At 49.5% G+C, this 19,453-nt stretch overlaps 1 protein-coding gene across 7 annotated transcripts in view; it reads left to right on the forward strand.

The window, feature by feature from the left end:
• The window catches only part of micu3a (mitochondrial calcium uptake family, member 3a), a 223,157-nt gene that overhangs the window by 53,655 nt on the left and 150,049 nt on the right, over window positions 1-19,453 (forward strand). The window lies entirely within an intron of this gene.

Below are 19,453 nucleotides of genomic sequence, written 5' to 3' on the forward strand. Positions count from 1 at the left end.
AGTTCCTCATACACCCCCCCCCCCCCTCCCCCCCCCCCACCACCACCAAACGAGGGGAAGAGAGAAAATTTACAGGATTAAAGAGTTAACAATTGAAAAATCATCCCCCCCCTCCCTTCCTCGTCCCACATAGTCACCCCACCACTTTGTCCCAGAAGCTCTTTCTCTCGCCAGACTATTCCAGCTTCTCGTCCACTATGAATGTCCACGCCTCTTCTGCCGTCTCAAAGTAGTGGTGCTTCCCTTGGTATGTGACCCACAGTCTTGCCGGTTGCAGCATTCCAAATTTCACCTTTTTGTGAAGCACCGCCTTAGCCCGATTGAAACTTGCCCTCCTTCTCGCCACCTGCGCACTCCAATCCTGGTATACGCGGATCACCGCGTTCTCCCACCTGCAGCTCCGAATTTTCTTCGCCCATCTTAGGACCATCTCTCTGTCATTATACCGGTGAAACCTCACCACTATGGCTCGAGGTATTTCTCCTGCCCTTGGTCTTCGCGCCATAACTCGATAAGCTCCCTCCACCTCCAAAGAGCCCGTCGGGGCCTCCGATCCCATTGGCGAGTGAAGCATCGTGCTCACATATGCCCCGACGTCCGCCCCCTCTGCACCCTCGGGAAGACCTAAGACTCTTAGATTCTTCCTCCTCAAATTATTCTCCAGGGCTTCCAACCTCTCCACACACCTCTTGTGCTGCGCCTCGTGCGTCTCTGTCTTCACCACCAGGCCCTGAATTTCATCTTCATTTTCAGCAGCCTTTGCCTTCACGACCCGAAGCTCCAGCTCCTGGGTCCTCTGCGCCTCCTTTAGCCCTTCAATCGCCTGTAACATCGGGGCCAACACCTCCTTCTTCAGCTCTTCCACACAGCGCCGCAGGAACTCTTGTTGCTCCGGGCCCCATATCGAACGGCCATCTTCCGACGCCATCTTGCTTCGAGCTTCGCTTCCTTGCCGCTGCTCCAAAGGATCCACTACAATCCTGCCGCTATCCTCTCCTTTTTCCATCAGTATCCGCGGGGATTCCCTTCTATTTCACCGCACAGTGATTTTGGCCGTTTAAAATTGCCGTTGGGGCTCTTATCAAGAGCCCAAAAGTCCGTTCCAACGGGAGCTGCTGAAACGTGCGACTTAGCTGGTCATCACCCCACCCGGAGGTCAGACCAGCTATCTTTTATGGTCCAGTTTTATATTAAGCAGTTTATCAACTCCACCTTTATTTCTTGTTCCCTATATTAGAGCATTGACAAGTTCACCAAATTGGGAAATCCCAAGTCTAGGGTCTCTTTAAAGCAAATTTCCCATCCTTGTCAATTTGTTCCCCATGTAAGAACTAATTGGATCTTTTCAAGTATTGATTACCAATGGTTCCTGGTTCTTGTCTCTTTGAGTGAAAACTTTATTTTCTTCAGCTTTCTTATTTTGTAATCTATTACTCTAGTATAGTAGAAATTGCTTTTAGGTGAGGGCTTAGCATGTTGAACCTTCTGTGGATTGCCACCTCGTTGTGATGGAGAGGCTTGATCATTCTGTTCATCCAGAGTGATTCTGTCGGGAGTCAAACTCCTGGCAGGGTCACCCATGACTGTATAAGGTGAGAGGAGAGGAACCAATCAAAGTGCAATCCAAAACAATCAGGTGGAAGATACTAGTATGATATCAATGGCTGCGATGGCGAGTGAAGGCTGCAGCAGTCGGGAGATCCCCAGTCATCGAGGTTCTCTTGCGACTGGAACAGGACCTACCTGTTGTCAAGGACCATGTGTCTGTTGCCATGCAACAGCGTAACCACGTTAAAAGAGGTCCATCACCAGGCATCTACCTAGAGGAAACCAACACCACCCACACACACACACACACACACTACCTGCGGCGATCGGCAAGAGACAGGGCCGTGCGATCTGGAAGTCCACAGCTTTGAACTGGCATGTTAGTGGTGGAATTTGATCGTTATTTTGCGCTTGGAATAGGAACAGGAATGTGTTTCGGCAGCTTTCTTCACAAGGAAACAACAAAAGGAAAGATCACGTTGAGCGGCTTCAAGAGCCAAGGATGCTAGCCAACTTCCAAAAATGACTTCACCAAAATCTCCAAAGTGTTCATTCTAATGGAGTGGAGGAAAATGGGAAAGAGCTGAAGACAGCCATCATCTCCAGCTGTGAAGAAACCATTGGCTACAAGACCAGGAAAAACCCAAAATTGGTTCGACTTCATCGACAAGAAGAGGAAAGCTTTCCTGCCTGGCAAAGCGACATCACCAGCAAAGCAAAGAGGAGACCTCATTAAACAGCAAAAGTGGAGGTACAAAGAAGAACTAGGGAAACAGAGAACCAATGGCAGTTGGCGCTTAAAGCCACTCAACGTTGATCTTTTTTCTGGTTTTTTTTCGTCATCCATTGCTTCTGGTGGAGATTGATGGACATAGAGGAGTGGATGAGCCTGTGGTCTGTCCAGCAGTCGTCTGCACTGGTCATTCGCTTTGGTGATGAGGGCAACCTTTTGATCTCTGGATCAAACGATGGTGTAGTTGATCATGTGCCACATCTTTGATCGTGAATGTCTCCAGGAATTCTTGAACTTGTCTTTTTGAGGGAACTGTGTTAGTTATGACAAGCTGGTACTCTGCGCATTTGATGAGCAGGACTCATTGGATTTGTAATTCCCAACTCCTTCCTTACCTATGACTCCACCAATGATTCTTGAAGGTTAAGGAGCTGAAAATCCTTGCCGACAAGCATGATACCTGGGGCTTCTTCAGTGTCACCAAGACAATATATGGACCCAACACCCTAGGCTACAAACCAGTGTGGAGTAAGGACAGAACCCTTTTGCGAGACTGAGGAAACATTAGCCTTCGATGGAGAGAACACTTCATAGAATTCTGAAACCACGATGCAATTGTACAAATCCCCTTCAACGATGATCTTGGACTCCCACCAAGCGTGGATGAAGGTAAAGCCACCATTAAACACATGAACGGAAAAACCGCAGGAGTGCACGGGATTGGGACGGCACGGTGGCACAGTGGTTAGCATTGCTGCCTCACTGCACTGAGGACCCGTGTTCGATCCTGGCCCCAGGTCACTGTCCGATTTCTCCCCAGGTCTGCATAGGTCTCACTCCCATAACCCAAAGATGTGCACGGTTGGTGAATTGGCCAAGCTAAAATGAATTGGATATTTTAAAATAAAAAGAGTGGATGGGATTCCAGCAGAGATTTTCAAACTTGGAGGAGAAGAGATCACCTGTCATCACCAGCAGCTCTTCCTGAAAATCAGTCTGGGACAGAGAAGTGGTTTTTACTGACCTCAGGGATGCCGTTCCCATCGCCACTATCTTCAAGAAAGGAGACAAAGCGGACTGAGAACTACCAAGGAATTTCACTTCTCTCCATGGCCAGGAAGATAACTCCCGATTCCTCGTTAGCCTCTTTCTCCCAGTCGCCGAAGAAATCCTTCTGGAAAGGAAGTGTGGCTTATGACCAAACCGTGGAATAATGGACATGATTTTCATTGCTTAGCAACTTCAAGAGAAATGCCAAGAGCAACATCAGCCACTCTACATGGTCTTGATCGATCTGACCAAGGCTTTTGACTCAGTCAATCGGGAAGTGCTGTGGAACACTCTGTCAAAGGCTGGATGCCAGAGAGATTCATCAACATCCTCTGACTCCTTCACGACAAGATGTTGGGATTCCAGCACTTTTCCACACAGTTTGGAATATGACCCAGTTAAGAAATGCTTCTTCACTGTCAGATCAAACTGAGAATTTCGCATTGATAGACAACTTTACAAAACTAGCCCCGCACAGATTCATCAATGAAACCGACTTGCATGTCATTGCAAAGAAAGTAGGAACTTAGGAAAACACTTCTGCGTGTTGATCATCATCCACCAGTTTATAGGTTTAGATTTCTTCTCTGGTGTCAGAGTGTCTGATCCAGTCAAGTGATGAGAGTATCCAAATTTCTAACTTGTATTTAAGTACCTTTTTTAATACCCTCACTGGTATAACTTCCAGTGTCACTAAAATAATCACTTTGGTTCAGGAACAGGTATAAATCCAGATTAACAACATCAAGCCACAATTGATATGGCGGAAGCCACAAACGTGGATTCTCAGAATCTTAATCCTGGTCAGAGAGAGTAATATTTTCACTATTGAACCATCTCCAAGTAAATTAATTCTATCCCAATATATTGTGAGCTGTGTTAAAAGCTGTTTTTTTTCCATTAGCCACTATACCAACTCAATCGGGACTATTTTACAGGGTCTTTTCCCCAGTAAACACATCAGTGGATATCAGAGCAACATGGATTTTAAGATGTAACTGTGTCATTTCCACATGCCAAAAGAAGGCCCAAGAAATATATCTGCTGCACCCATTTCACTTCAGACACCTTGTGGCTGCTGTGATCATATTGCTCACCATTCTGGGAAGAGACCTAACTAGATGGTGACCATAAGACATAGAAGCAGAATTAGGCCACTCGGCCCATTGAGTCTGCTCCGCCATTCAATCATGGCTGATATTTTTCTCGTCCCCCCTTCTCCTGCCTTCTCCCCATAACCCCTGATCCCCTTATAACGGTGTATAATTCCATACAAAATTACTTTGAAATGCATGGGTGGGCTTCTTGAGAGAAGTGAAATGTATTTTCTGCTGATAGTTTGAGGACTTACAGAAAAAAATATCACTTGAATTTGCATAACAGCTAGTTCCTAGTCTGCAAAGGATGTTCTATATAATGAGGAAAATGCATATCCAATCCTGCCATTTTGTAACTCCAAAAGGAACAGGGTGTTTAAGCTCATGCTAAATCTCTTCGTGTTGAAAGCCTTTGTTTGAGGAATACATTTAAGCGGTGAAAACTGAGAACTAACTAATTAGAGTAGACCTGAAGGGTTAAATAATTTCATATTGGAGTCAAGGAGTTGCTCAAGAAATGTATTAGCCATAAATGTTGTGGATTGAATCAGATGTTTCTTAGCACCTTCCTCCCCCAAATCTTTGCTTAGTCACACTGCTTGTTTTGGATGAGCAGATATTGCCTCCAACTGAATATTGGGAAGACAAAGCCTTTGGTTCCTAACACAAACTTGGTCCTCTAGTTACTGCTTATATCCCTCTCCTTGGCAGCTGCCTGAGACTGTTTGCAAATTGGTGTCGTATTTGATTCTGAGATGAGATCTCACTGCATATCCACTCCATCACCAAAACCACTTAGTTCCACCTCCGGAACATCAACTGACTATACCTGTGCCTCAGCTCATCTACTACTGAAGCCTTTGACCATGCCTTTGTTACATCTCAGGCTTAATGACTGTGTTCTTCAGGCTGGTTGTCCACCATCCACCCTATGTAAAATTGAGTTCAGCCAAAACTCTGTTGCCCTTTTTACTAACACTTTTTTTTTAATAAACCATTTTATTGAGGTATTTTTGGCATATAAAACAGCAACATTATACCGTAGTGTACAAAAAGTAAATAAGACATAATGCAAGCATCGGCTCCCCTCTCGCAAGAACCTGCCTAAGCAACCCCCTACTCTACGCTACCCTAACCCCCCCCCCCCCTCCTCTGCTGACGATTAATACTCCGCGAAGTCAACAAATGGCTGCCATCTCCGGGCGAACCCTGACAGCGATCCTCTCAAGGCGAACTTAATTTTCTCCAGCCCGAGAAAGCTCGCCATGTCCGAAAGCCATACTTCAGACTTTGGGGCTTTGAGTCCCTCCATGCCAACAGTATTCGTCGCCGGGCTACCAGGGAAGCAAAGGCCAAGACGTCAGCCTCTTTCTCCTCCTGAACTCCCGGGTCCTCCAAAACCCCAAAAGTTGCCACCTCAGGACTCATTGCCACCCTAGTTTTCAATACCCGGGACATGACGTCCACGAATCCCTGCCAGTACCCCCTTAGTTTAGGACACGCCCAGAACATGTGTACATGGTTTGCTGGTCCTCCGGCACATCTAGCACATTTGTCCTCCAGCCCAAAGAATTTGCTCATCCGGGCCACCGTCATGTGGGCCCGATGTACGACCTTGAACTGGATCAGACTGAGCCTGGCGCATGTTGCGGTCGTGTTTACTCTACTCAAAGCGTCTGCCCATATTCCGTCCTCTATCTCCCCACCCCCTCCCCCAGGCTCCTCCTCCCACTTAAGCTTCAGTTCTTCGGTCTGTGCCTCCTCTGCACCCATTAGTTCTTTATAAATGTCGGAGACTCTCCCCTCTCCCATCTCTCCTCTGGAAACTACCCTGTCCTGGATCCCCCTTGGTGGGAGGCGTGGAAAGGACAGCACCAATCTGCGAACGAAATCCCGCACCTGAAATCATTCCTTCTCGCTAGCCCGAACTTCGCCTCCAACACCCTCATGCTCGGGAAGCTTTCTTCCAGGAACAGAACGCACATCCTCACAATCCCCGCCCTCCGCCATAATTGGAACCGACTGTCCATATTCCGCGGGGCAAATCGGTGGTTACCGCAGATTGGGGACAAACCGATGCTCTCACTTCCCCTATATGCCTCCTCCACTGGCCCCAGATCCATATATCCAGTGGCTGCCACCACTATAGGGCTGGTGGAGTATCGTGCCGGAGGGAGCGGCAGAGGCACCATAACCAAGGCTACCAAACTGGTGCCCCTGCACGAAGCAGACTTTATCCGCTCCCAAACCGACTACGTACCCGCCATCCATTTCCTTACCATGGCTATGTTAGTTTAACAGTAATAGTAGCTAAAGTTCGGCAACGTCAGCCCCCCATCCCCTCGGTTCCTCTCGATCATCGCCTTCCTCACCCGTGGGGACTTTCCCACCCAAACAAATCCCAGGATAGTTTTATCGAGCCTCTTAAAGAAGGACCGCGTGCGGGATGAAGATGGGGAGACACTGAAATATGAACAAGAATCTCGGAAGAATCGACATCTTCACCGTCTGCATCCTCCCCGCCAATGACAGCGGGAGCGCATCCCATCTCTGGAACTCGTCCCTCACTTGCTCCACCAACCGGGACAAGTTTAGCTTATGTTTACCCCAGTCTCGCGCTACTTGTATCCCTAAATATCTGAAGCTTTCCCCTACCAGCCTGAACGGCAGGCCCCTCAGCCTACTCTCCTGACCTCTCGCCTGCACTATCCACATCTCGCTCTTTGCCATGTTCAATTTATAATCCTGAGAACCGACCAAATTCCCTCAGGGTTTCCATGATTCTGTCCATTCCCGTCATTGGGTCTGACACGTATAACAGCAGGTCATCCGCATGTAACGAGACTTTATGTTCCACTCCCCCCCGGACCACCCCTTTCCAGTCCCTTGAAGCTCTCAGAGCAATTGCCAGCGGCTCTATAGCCAGCGCAAACAGCAGTGGGGAGAGGGGTCATCCCTGTCTAGTTCCGCGGTGCAGTCTGAAGTAGTCAGATGTCGTCCTGTTCAACCTCACACTAGCCTCTGGGGCCTGATATAGCAGCCTAACCCAGTCAATGAACCCCACCCCGAACCCAAAACGTCTCAGCACCTCCCATAAATAGTCCCACTCAACCCGGTCGAAAGCTTTTTCGGCATCCATTTCTACCACTATCTCTGCCTCCCTGCTCTCCGGGAGCATCGTAATCACATTGAGCAGCCCCTTTAGATTGGCCACCAGTTGCCTGCCCTTTACAAACCCTGTTTGGTCCTCTGCAATCACGTCCTGTACACAGTCCTCAATTCTAGACACCAAGATCTTGGCCAGTAACTTAGCGTCTGCGTTAAAGAGATCGGCCTATAGGACCCACATGCCTCCGGGTCTTTATCCCGTTTCAGTATAAGCGAGATAGTGGCCTGCGACATCGTCGGGGATAAGACCCCTCTGCTTCTTGCCTCTTCTTACCCTGCCCAGCACCGGCCCCACTATCTCGGAGAACTTTTATAAAACTCCACTGGGTATCCGTCCGGCCCCGGGGCTTTACCCGACTGCATGATCTTCAGGCCCCCAGTACTTCGGTCCTGATCGGGGCCCCCAGCCCGTCTACCAACCCCCTACCTACTCTTGGGAAGGCCAGTCCGTCCAAAAAGCGCCCCATCCCCTCTGGTCCCGTGGGGGGTTCCGAGGTGTACAGCTTGCTATAGAAGTCCCTAAACACCTTGTTCAGTCCTACCGGGTCCCCCGCCAGGTTTTCCCCCCGTCGACTACCTTTCCTACTACCCTAGCCGCTTCGCTCTTTCTGAGTTGTTGTGCCACCATTCTGCTGGCCTTCTCCCCATGCTCGTATATTGCGCCCTTTGCGCTTCCAAGCTGCTCTACGGTCTTCCCTATAGACAACACCCCAAATTCGGTCTGCAGCCTCTGTCGTTTCCTAAGTAACTCTGGCCTCGGGGACTCCGCATAGCTCCTGTCCGTCTGTAAAATTTCCTTAGCCAGTCGGTCTGTTTCTGCCCCGTCTGTCCTGTCCCTATGGGCTCGGATTGAAATCAGCTCCCCTCCCACCACGGCCCTCAGCGCCTCCAAGAGCACCGCTGCTGAGACTTCTCCAGTATCATTTGCCTGCAGGTAATTATGCATGCATTTCCTCCCTCACACACACTGCCTCGTCCGCCAGCAGCCCAACTTCCAGCCTCCAATGTGGGCGCTGAAAGCTATCTTTGCAAATCTGCAGATCAACCCAGTGCGGAGCATGTTCCGAGATGGTAATTGCTGAATATTCTGCACCGTCATCCCTGTCAGCAAGTCCTATCTTATGATAAAGAAATCGATTCGGGAATACACCTTGTGGACATGAGAATAGAACGGAAACTCCTTTGCCGACGGCCGACTAAATCTCCATGGGTCAGCTCCCCCCATTTGCTTCATGAACCCTCTCAGTTCCTTTGCCATCGCTGGCACCCTACCTGTTTTTGATAACGACCGGTCCAGGCCAGGATCAAGAACTGTGTTAAAGTCCCCACCTATGATCAGTTTGCGTGAGTCCAAGTCAGGGATCTTCCCCAGCAATCTCTTAACAAAATCTACGTCATCCCAATTAGGGGCATATACTTTGACCAGGACTACTCTCACCCCCTCGAGATCACCCCTAACCATAACAAATCTGCCACCCCCATCCGCAACTGTGCCCTCCACCTCAAATTGGACCTGCTTGTTGATCAAGATCGCAACCCCCCTGGTCTTAGTGTCGAGCCCCGAATGGAAGACCTGACTAATCCAGCCCTTCCTTAATCTGACCTGGTCAGCCACTTTCAGATGAGTCTCCTGTAACATGACTATGTCCGCCTACAAACCCCGTAAATGCATGAACACACGCGTTCTCTTGACTGGCCCTTTCAGCCCTCCAACATTCCAGGAGATCAGCCTGGTCGGGGGGGGGGGGGGGGGGTCGGCACTCCCCCCCCCCCCCCCCCCCCCTTTGCCGATCGGCAATCTCCTTTCTTTGGCCAGCCCCCAAGCCATGTGTCGCGCTTCCTCTGGCCTGCCTCCTGGCCGCCTCCATCCTTAACCACCTCACTGTTACCATGCCCAATTTCCAACATCGTCAGCAGACTTACTCCCCCCCCCCCCCCCCCCCCCCATCAACACCACCCTATAACCTAACCTCTGACATGAACTAGCTAAATGAACACCCCCCACCTGGCTTCCGTTGATTAGCCCACCCAGCTAGCCTGGTGGCTCCCAACTCCGGCGCCAGCGAGTCTCCCACCTATTGTTCCCTGGCACCCTGGCCCATCCAAACCACTTCCCCAAATCAGCCCTGCTTGAACAAATATTCTAAACAGGACAGAGACAGGCCCAACAATAGTGCAATTTAAGTCATACAAAACAAAATAGCAGGCACTACCAACCATTCCTATCTGAACGCAGAAAGTGATCGCAAAAATCCCCCGAAAAACACCCCCCATATCCGAACCATTCTAACTATTCTCTTTTTCTTTTTTTAAAAAAAATATATTTTATTCAAGTTTTTTGGCCAAACATAACAATACGTAGTGTTTCTTTTACACAACAATAAAGCAATATAAATAACCGTGGCCAGTTTTAAACAAATAAATAAGTAATATATAAACAAAAACAAAAAACAAAACTAAATGGCAACTGCCTTGTCCAAAATAAATACTCTCCAAAAATACAATCCAACAATCCAATATACAATTATATATACCAAATACCTATACATATACAATAACATCCCTGAGAGTCCGTCCGATTCCTCCCCCCCGCCCTCCCCCCTGGGTTGCTGCTGTTGTCTACTTCTTTTCCATTCGCTCTATCTTTCTGTGAGGTAGTCGACGAACGGTTGCCACCGCCTGGTGAACGCCTGAGCCGAACCCCTTAACACGAACTTAATCCGTTCTAACTTTATAAACCCTGACATATTGTTTATCCAGGTCTCCACACCCGGGGGTTTGGCTTCCTTCCACATTAACAATATCCTGCGCCGGGCTACAAGGGACGCAAAGGCCAACACGTCAGCCTCTCTCGCCTCCTGCACTCCCGGCTCTTCTGCAACCCCAAATATAGCCAACCCCCCAGCTTGGTTCGACCCGGACCCCCACCACCTTCGAAAGCACCTTTGCCACCCCCACCCAGAACCCCTGTAGTGCCGGGCATGACCAGAACATGAGTGTGATTCGCTGGGCCTCTCGAGCATCTCGCACACCTATCCTCTACCCCCAAAAATTTACTAAGCCGTGCTCCAGTCATATGCGCCCTGTGTAATACCTTAAACTGAATCAGGCTTAGCCTGGCACACGAGGACGATGAGTTTACCCTACGTAGGGCATCAGCCCACAGCCCCTCCTCAATCTCCTCCCCCAGTTCTTCTTCCCATTTCCCTTTCAGCTCATCTACCATGATCTCCCCCTCGTCCCTCATCTCCCTGTCTATGTCCGCCACCTTACCGTCCCCCACCCATGTCTCTGAGATCACTCTATCCTGCACTTCCTGCGTCGGGAGCTGCGGGAATTCCCTCACCTGTTGCCTCGCAAAAGCCCTCAATTGCATATACCGAAATGCATTCCCTTGGGGCAACCCATATTTCTCCGTCAGCGCTCCCAGACTCTCAAACGTCCCATCTACAAATGGATCTCTTAGTTGTACTGCCCCAGCTCTTTGCCATGCTCCAAATCCCCCATCCATTCTCCCTGGAACGAACCTATGATTGTTACTTATCGGGGACCGCACCGTAGCTCCCGTCCCTCCCCTATGCCGTCTCCACTGCCCCCAAATTTTCAATGTAGCCACCACCACCGGGCTTGTGGTGTATTTCTTTGGTGAGAACGGCAACGGCGCCGTCACCATTGCTTGCAGGCTAGTCCCCCTGCAGGACGCCCTCTCCAATCTCTTCCACGCCACTCCCTCCCCTTCTCCCATCCACTTACACACCATTGACACATTGGCGGCCCAGTAGTACTCACTTAGGCTCGGTAGTGCCAGCCCCCCCCTGTCCCTACTACGCTGCAAGAATCCCCGCCTCACTCTCGGGGTCTTCCCAGCCCACACAAAACTCATAATGCTCTTCTCAATTCTTTTGAAAAAAGCCTTCGTGATCACCACCGGGAGGCACTGGAACACAAAAAGGAATCTCGGGAGGACCACCATTTTAACCGCCTGCACCCTACCTGCCAATGACAGGGACACCATGTCCCATCTCTTGAAATCCTCCTCCATCTGTTCCACCAACAGTGTTAAATTAAGCCTATGTAATGTACCCCAATTCTTGGCCAACTGGATCCCCAGGTACCGGAAGTCCCTTGTTACCTTCCTCAACGGTAAATCCTCTATCTCTCTGCTCTGCTCCCCCGGATGCACCACAAATAACTCATTTTTCCCCATGTTCAGTTTATACCCTGAAAAATCCCCAAACTCCCCAAGTATCCGCATTATCTCTGGTATCCCCTCCGCCGGGTCCGCCACATATAGTAACAAATCATCCGCATACAGAGCTACCCGGTGTTCTTCTCCCCCCCCCCCCCCCCCCAAGTACTCCCCTCCACTTCCTGGAACCCCTCAGTGCTATGGCCAGGGGTTCAATCGCCAATGCAAACAATAACGGGGACAGAGGACATCCCTGCCTCGTCCCTCTATGGAGCCGAAAATAGTCAGACCCCCGTCCATTCGTGACCACGCTCGCCATCGGCGTCCTATACAGCAACTGTACCCACCTGATATACCTGTCCCCAAAGCCAAATCTCCTCAACACCTCCCACAAATAATCCCACTCCACTCTATCAAATGTTTTCTCGGCATCCATCGCCACCACTATCTCCGCTTCCCCCTCTGGTGGGGCATCATCATTACCCCTAGCAGCCTCCGTATATTTGTATTTAGCTGTCTCCCCTTCACAAACCCAGTTTGGTCCTCATGGACCACCCCCGGGACACAATCCTCTATCCTCATTGCCATTACCTTGGCCAGAATCTTAGCATCCACATTCAGGAGGGAAATGGGCCTGTATGACCCGCATTGCAGCGGGTCTTTTTCCTTCTTTAGGAGGAGCGATACCGTTGCCTCTGACATAGTCGGGGGCAGCTGCCCCCTTTCCCTCGCCTCATTAAAGGTTCTCATCAGTAGCGGGGCCAGCAAGCATAGAATTCAACTGGGAATCCGTCTGGTCCCGGGGCCTTCCCTGCCTGCATGCTCCCAATCCCTTTCACTACTTCCTCCGTCTCAATCTCCCAGCCCCACTCTCTCCTGCTCCTCCACCTTAGGAAATTCCAGCTGATCCAGAAAGCACATCATTCTCTCCTTCCCGTCCGGGGGCTGCGCTTCATATAATCTTTCATAAAATGCCTTGAACACTCCATTCACTCTCTCCGCTCCCCGCTCCATCTCTCCCTCCTCATCTCTCACCCCCCCCCCCCTATCTCCCTCGCTGCTCCCCTTTTCCTCAGTTGGTGGGCCAACTACCTACTCGCCTTCTCCCCATATTCGTACTGTACACCCTGTGCCTTCCTCCACTGTGCCTCTGCATTACCCGTAGTCAACAAGTCAAATTCTACATGTAGCCTTTGCCTTTCCCTGTACAGTCCCTCCTCCGGTGCCTCCATGTATTGTCTGTCCACCCTCAGAAGTTCTTTCAACAACCGCTCCCTTTCCCTACCCTCCTGCTTTCCTTTATGTGCCCTAATAGATATCAGCTCCCCTCTAACCACTGCCTTCAGTGCCTCCCAGACCACTCCCACCTGTACCTCCCCATTATCATTAAGTTCCAAGTACCTTTCAATACACCCCCTCACCCTTAAACACACCCCCTCATCTGCCAATAATCCCATGTCCATTCTCCAGGGTGGAAGCTGTTGTTTTTCTTCCCCTATCTCCAGGTCCACCTAGTGTGGAGCATTATCCGAGATGGCTATAGCCGTGTACTCCGTCCCCGTCACCTTTGGGATCAGTGCCCTTCCCAAAACAAAAAAATCTATTCGTGAAAATACTTTATGTACATAGGAGAAAAACGAAAACTCCTTACTTCGAGGTCTACGAAATCTCCAGGGATCTACTCCTCCCATCTGTACCATAAAATCCTTAAGCACCCTAGCTGCAGCCGGCCTCCTTCCGGTCCTGGACCTCGATCTGTCCAGCCCTGGGTCCAGCACCGTATTAAAGTCTCCACCCATTACCAACTTCCCCACTTCTAGGTCCGGGATTCTCCTAACATACGCCTCATAAAATTGGCATCATCCCAGTTCGGGGCATACACGTTCACTAATACCACCGCCTCCCCTTGCAGTTTGCCACTCACCATCACGTATCTGCCCCCACTATCCGCCACTATAGCCTTTGCCTCAAACATTACCCGCTTCCCCACTAGTATGGCCAACCCCCTGTTTTTTGCATCCAGCCCCGAATGAAACACCTGCCCCACCCATCCTTTGCGAAGTCTAACCTGGTCTATCAGCTTCAGATGCGTCTCCTGAAGCATAACCACATCTGCCTTAAGTTTCTTTAGGTGTGCGAGTACCCGTGCCCTCTTAATCGGCCCGTTCAGCCCTCTCACATTCCACGTGATCAACCGGGTTGGGGGCTCTTTACCCCCCCCCCCCCCCTTGACGACTAGCCATTTCCTTTTTCAATCCAGCTCCTCACCCGGTTCCCACGTAGCTGTATCCCCCCCAGGCGGCGCCCCCCCGCCCAAACCCCCCCCTCCCATGCCAGCTCCCCCTTCTCCCCAGCAGCAGCAACCCAGTTAACCCCCCCCCCCCCCCCGCCACCGCTAGATCCCAAGCTAGCGTAATTGCACCCCCCATGTTGCTCCCAGAAGTCAGCAAACTCTGGCCGACCTCGGCTTCCCCCCGTGACCTCGGCTCACATTGTGCGAGGCCCCCTCCTTCCTACTTCCCTGTTCCCGCCATGATTACCATAGCGCGGGAACAAAGCCCGCGCTTTCCTTTTGGCCCCGCCCCCAATGACCGGCGCCCTCAGCTCCTCATCCTCCCTCACCCCCTCCCCCACGACATGGGAAAGAGAGAGAAGTTACAGGGTCGCAGGTTTAACAACTTGGGAAGTCCTCTCTTCCCCCTTTTCCCCCCTTCATCCCACAAATTTACCCCCCCACTTTTGTCCCAAACGTTCTTTTTCTGGCCTGCTCACTCCAGCTTCTCGACAATAAATGTCCACGCCTCATCTGCCGTTTCGAAGTAGTGGTGTTTCCCTAGATGTGTGACCCACAGTCTTGCCGGTTGCAGCATTCCGAATTTGACCTTCCTTTTATGCAACACCGCCTTGGCCCGATTAAAGCTTGCCCTCCTTCTCGCCACCTCCGCACTCCAATCTTGATATACGCGGATCACCGCATTCTCCCACCTACTGCTCCGAGTTTTCTTTGCCTATCTGAGGACCATCTCTCTGTCCTTATATCGGAGAAATCTCACCACTATTGCTCAAGGAATTTCTCCAGCCCTCGGTCTTCGCGCCATACCCCTCCACCTCCAGCAGACCCGTCGGGGCCTCCGATCCCATTAATGAGTGCAGCATCGTGCTCACATATGCCCCGACGTCTGCCCCTTCTGCACCTTCGGGAAGACCAAGAATCCTTGGGTTCTTCCTCCTCGCATTATTCTCCAGCACCTCCAGCCTTTCCACACATCTTTTGTGTTGTGCCTCGTGGATCTCCGTTTTCACCACCAGACCCTGTATGTCGTCCTCATTCTCAGCAGCCTTTGCCTTCACGACCTGAAGCTCCTGTTCCTGGGTCTTTTGCTCCTCCTTTAGCCCCTCAATCGCTTGTAATATCGGGGCCAACAGCTCCTTCTTCATCTCCTTTTTGAGTTCATCTACGCAACGCCGCAGGAACTCTTGTTGGTCAGGGCCCCATATTAAACTGCCTCCTTCCGACGCCATCTTGCTTTGTGCCTGCCTTCCTGGCCGCTGCTCTAGAGGATCCACCGCAATCCGGCTACTTTCCTCTCTTTTTTTCCATCCGTGTCCAGGGGGGATTCCCTTCTGGATTACCGCACAGTGTTATTTGCCGTTAAAATTGCCGATGGGGCTCCTATTAAGAGCCCAAAAGTCCGTTCCACCGGGAGCTGCCGAAACGTGCGACTCAGCTGGTCATCGCTGCATCCGGAAGCCCAACTATTCTCCTTTTCTAACAAAACTCAAACACAAAAGCGAAAAAGAGACATGAAGAGAAAAAAGACAAAAAACACAAAAACCAAAATACAAAACCAAAAAAACATACAGGCATCTCTCAGAAACAAGAGAGAAAGAATTAAAAGTTCCAACACGAGTCCAAGAGTCCTGAGCTCGGGACCAGCCCTTGCCTCTTTGCAAAGTCCATCGCCTCCTCAGGTTCCTCAAAATAATGGTGCTGGCCCTTGTGCGTAACCCACAGTCGCGTCGGATAGAGCAGCCCAAACTTCACCTTCTTATATAAAATCTCTTTAACTTGCCTGTACCCTGCCCTCCGCCTGGCCACCTCTGCGCTCAGGTCTTGGTAAAAGCGCAGGGTACTATTGTCCCAGTTGTAGCTCTGCGTGCTCTTGGCCCATTGAAGAACCCGCTCCTTATCCAGGAACCTGTGGAACCGGACCACTACCACACGCTCACCGCGGCTGCCTCACCTGCGCTCTATGTGCCCTGTCCACCACCGACGGGCGAGGGAACACCTCGTTCCCCAGCAGCTTCTGGAACATATCTGCTACATACGTGGCAGCTTCCGGCCCCTCGGCCCCCTCCAGGAGGCCAACGATTCTTAAATTGTGCCGGCGAGACCGGTTCTCCAGGTCCTCCAGCTTTTCCAAGAGCATTTTTTGTTGGTCTCTCAACCATCGAATCTCCATGTCCGCCACCGTTTGAAAGTTTGCCTGCTCCTCCACCATCTTCTCCAGCTCCTGGATCTTCTCAGCCTGGGCATCCAGCCTTTTCTCCATTCGGTCAAACGATTTCAGGAGCGGTTCCAAATGATCACTTTTCAGTGCTGGGAAGTTCTCCTGCATAACCTTCAACAGGTGCTTCATTGTCGGCTGAGCTGACGGTGCCCGGGTCTGGACATCGGCCATATTGGTTTCACTCACAGTCTCCCCTTTGCCCTTGCTTGTCCACTTCTTCAGCTGTTTGCGATCCTTCCTACTTCTTAGTTCCATACACCTCTGTATGGATTCAGTGCCTGAGTGCTATTACTTTCCAATCCAGCGCTTAAAAGCGCAAAAACGTCGGGGGGAAAGGTCCAAAAGTCCAACCGAATGGGAGCCACCAAGTGTGCGACTTACTCCCTCATAGCCGCCACTGGAAGTCCCCTTTATTCTAACTCTTACCAAGGAAAGAGCACATCATCCTTGAGCTTGCTGACCTACACTAGCACCTGGTCCAGTAACACCTTAATCACATCATTCTATGGACTTAGCCATCCCTCCCTCGGTAGCCTCCTCCAGTTCTGCAAATCTTTTGAGATCTCACTCCTCCAATAGTGGCCTCTTATGCATCCTTGATTTCCTTCACCCCACCATTGACATCTGCACTTTCAAATGTCTAGGCCATAAGTTAAAACTGCTCTGCCTCTTCCTTCCTTAAGGTGTTCCTTAAAACCAGTCTAATTAAATAAGCTTTTGGTCATCTGTGGATGGGATTGGGGCAGTGGTTAGCACGACTGCCTCATGGTGACGAGGACCCGGGTTCGATCCTGTCCCCGGTTACTGTCTGTGTGGAGTTTGCTCATTGTGGGAGTCTCACCCCCACACCCCAAAGATGTGCAGGTAAGTGGATTGGCCATGCCAAATTTTCCATTAATTGGAAAAAAAATGAATTCGTACTTTAAATTTTAAAAACTGGACGGGCTTCCAGCAGAGAAACACTATGGCTCAGTATTTGATTTTTTAACACTTTAGTGAGGCACCTTGTTTTTTTTTTTACTATTTTAAAGACACTATATAAATGCAACTTGTTATTGGTAAATTAAGCTTTTGCTGGTAGAATTTTCTGTACAAAATGCTGATATTTGAATCTTGGGAACGAATAATGTTCCATTAAAAGCTGGCTGGAATATTGAAAACCACAGATCTATCTGAGGAGTTACAACAGGATAGGTGTATTGACTACGCTGCTACAGGGTGCCTTGTTGGGACTATTGCTACTTCTGATTAAGTCAGTAATTTGGATTAAGAAACTTAATAGCAATTGATCCCATTTGGGCATTAATCACATTTACTGATGACAACTTGGGCAGGAAGTTCATTTGGAGGAAGAAGCACAAAAGTTACAAACCAAAATATGTAAAGAAACAGAATAATGAGAAATGAAATTTAATACAGACAAGTGTAAACTACTGCAGGTAAAAAGGAAAATGTATGGGAAATTTAATGAAGTTTGCATTAATGATCTGGAGGAAGGAACTGAAGGCACGGTTGCTTAGTTTGCAAATGATACAATGATCTGTAGAGGGGCAGGCAGTATTGAGGAAGCAGGAAGGCTTCAGAAGGACTTGGACAGGCTAGGAGAGTGGGCAAAGAAGTGGCAGTTGGAATACAATGTGGAAAAGTGTGAGGTTATGCACTTTGGAAGGTAAAATGGAGGCATAGACTATTTTCTAAATGGGAAGATGCTTAGGAAATCAGAAGCACAAAGGGACTTGGGAGTCCTTGTTCATGATTCTCTTAAGGTTAACATGCAGGTTCAGTCAGCAGTTAGGAAGGCAAATACAATGTTAGCATTCATGTCGAGAGGGCTAGAATACATGACCAGGGATGTACTTCTGAGGCAATATAAGGCTCTGGTCAGACCCCATTTGGAGTATTGTGAGCAGTTTTGGGACCCGTATCTAAGGAAGGATGTGCTGGCCTTGGAAAGGGTCCAGAGGAGGTTCACAAGAATTATCCCTAGAATGAAGAGCTTGTCGTATGAGGAACGGTTGAGGACTCTGGGTCTGTACTCGTTGGAGTTTAGAAGGATGAGGGGGGTTCTTCTTGGAACTTACAGGATACTGTGTGGCCTGGATAGAGTGGACGTGGAGAGAATGTTCCCACTTGTAGGAAAAACTAGAAGCAGAGGACACAATTTCAGACTAAAGGGACAATCCTTTAAAACAGAGATTAAAAGAAATTTCTTCAGCCAGAGGGTGGTGAATCTGTGGAACTCTTTGCTGCAGAAGGCTGTGGAGGTCAAATCACTAAGTCTTTAAAACAGAGATAGATAGATTTTTGATCAATAAGGGGATCAGTGGTTATAGGGAGAAGGCAGGAGAATGGGGATGAGAAACATATCAGCCATGATTGAATGCCGGAGCAGACTCGATGGGCCGAGTGGCCTAATTCTGCTCCTATGTCTTATGGTCTTATGGCCTTATGAAGTTCACATTCTGTGAGTGATGTTGAAATAGTTATTAATTAAATTGAAAGTGTCTGAGTCTTAGTAGATCAAAGCTGAACATGTTCAAGCAATGCAAAGCAACAATCAACAATGTAATTTGAAGATTGACTTGTATTGTAAAAGCAATGGAATGCAAAAAGTGTTCAGAATCAAAATTTTGAGTACTAAAGTAGACCATACCTTGAGTGCTCTGTCCAGTTCTGACTACCAAAACACAAGGCTAATTCCTAGTGTCAAAGGTCTGCACTGTGATGAATTATTGGAGGAACTGGAATTTTACTCACTGAACAAGGTAGCTGAGATAAAAGCAAAATGCTGCCGAAGCTGGAAATCTGAAATAAAAACAAAGTGCTGTAAATGACTCCACTGGTAGTGCCAAGGTGCCCGGATGCCAGGGATGGAGCAAGGTGCCACCCCCAGGTGTTGTTATGCCTGGTCCACGTTTGCGTCGACCAGTACTGGGAGACCGCGCCCTGGCAACATCTCCCAGGCACAGTCCTGAGGCACATTTTAAAAGGCAGATCTGGATCACGCCCAGTGAGGGCCTCGCCTTAACACCGTGCCAAGCGCGATGAGGCCGCGGAATTGCGCCCTTCAGCTCCGATATTAATGAGCATTGATTTTTGAATTTTAACTGTGCATACCAACTTGATTTCCACTAATAATACAATGAAATAAATTAAC

This window comes from Scyliorhinus torazame, chromosome 3, assembly GCF_047496885.1.
Source record: "Scyliorhinus torazame isolate Kashiwa2021f chromosome 3, sScyTor2.1, whole genome shotgun sequence".
Lineage (NCBI taxonomy): Eukaryota > Metazoa > Chordata > Chondrichthyes > Carcharhiniformes > Scyliorhinidae > Scyliorhinus > Scyliorhinus torazame.